The sequence below is a fragment of the Halyomorpha halys genome, unplaced genomic scaffold (genome assembly GCF_000696795.3).
Source record: "Halyomorpha halys isolate HHAL.00 unplaced genomic scaffold, Hhal_1.1 Scaffold610.1, whole genome shotgun sequence".
Taxonomy (NCBI): Eukaryota; Metazoa; Arthropoda; class Insecta; order Hemiptera; family Pentatomidae; genus Halyomorpha; species Halyomorpha halys.
In genome coordinates, this window is record NW_027111612.1 from 7,822 (window position 1) to 9,237 (window position 1,416).

The following is a 1,416-nucleotide window of genomic DNA, read 5'->3' on the forward strand; positions in this document are numbered from 1 at the left end:
TTCGGGCTAGGTTAGAGACTTAAGGAGTAAAATGTAAAATCTTTGTCAGTAAAATACCTGGCATGAAACATTCAATCTACTATTTAATGATAATCATGATAGATGTGTTTATTTATTATTTTATATGCTCAAGTGTTATTTTTAAATACCGAAGCTATAGAATTCTTAGCAAAGTCAGAGTAAAGGATATTCTGTTTACTGATTGGCTAATATTAGCAAGGATTACGTGAACGCTCTTTACGTATCATCTTAAGATAAGAAGAGTAAACGCGTGCCATGTTTTTAAGTTTGTTTTTTTCTCGTTGAAGGACTTGTTAAAAGACCATGTCGATCTCCCGATAATAATGAACTTTTTTTCGATTCTATTGTTATTATATATTTATATTAGTATTAGTTTAAGTACCTTGAAAGCCTGGTTGCAGAAGACAACAAAGTAGAGAACGAAATAGAGGCCAGGATAGCTGTTGGATATAGATGTTATTTCTCACTACAAAGAGGATTGAAGTTGATAGCCCACTCTAAAAGAATGGAAGTGGCCATGTACGAAACCATCGTGGTTATGTATGGATGTGAAACATCTAGACAAAAAAAGCAGAACGGATGCTCCATTCCTGGGAGAGAAAGGTATTGAGAAGGTTATTGTGAGGAGTTTCGGAAAATAGGATTTGGAGAAGAAGGAGTGAGGAGCTGATGGAACTGTTTAAGGAACCCAACTTCGTGGCTTTAGTGAAATGAGCACGAATAAGATACATAGGACATGTTGAGAGCCTGATCAAAGGATACCCAAGAAGATGCTTTATGGAAAACCAGAAATGTGGACGTCCCAGGATAAGATAGCTGGACGATGTAAAGAAGAATCTAAGGCGGTTGAATCTTCAAAGATGTAAGAAGAGAGTTATTGATTGTGGAGATTGGTTGGATGTGGAGAAGGCCCGGATTCTTCCAGGACCAGATAGCTTAGATTAATAATAATTAATTTATAGTGGGTGACGGTAAGAGCGTGGTAACGCGCCAGTCTGCCAACCCATAGATTGCGAGTTCGAGTCCCCGGCCCTATCCGGGATTTTATCAAGCTTATAACTATACAATACTCACTCACAGCCTTCCCCAGGCATTTGTGAGGCCTGTCAGCCAATGGATGGCACTTACAAAAGTAGGCGTGGGAGTGACGGACTATGCACTTAGGTGATAAGCAAGTCAAGAAACGCGCGATGTATTTCTTAAATCGTACGAGGCCTTGGACCTCCACGGGCTGTCGCGCCAATCAATAATAATATATAGAGTACAACTGGACAACCATAATTTACACAATCCGAAAAAATATAAAGGAACCGTGGGGATGGGATCGTGTATCGATTTAATAGGGGTATTCATGATGTTGTGTTAAATGTTAAATGTTTTACCATGTTAAATGTT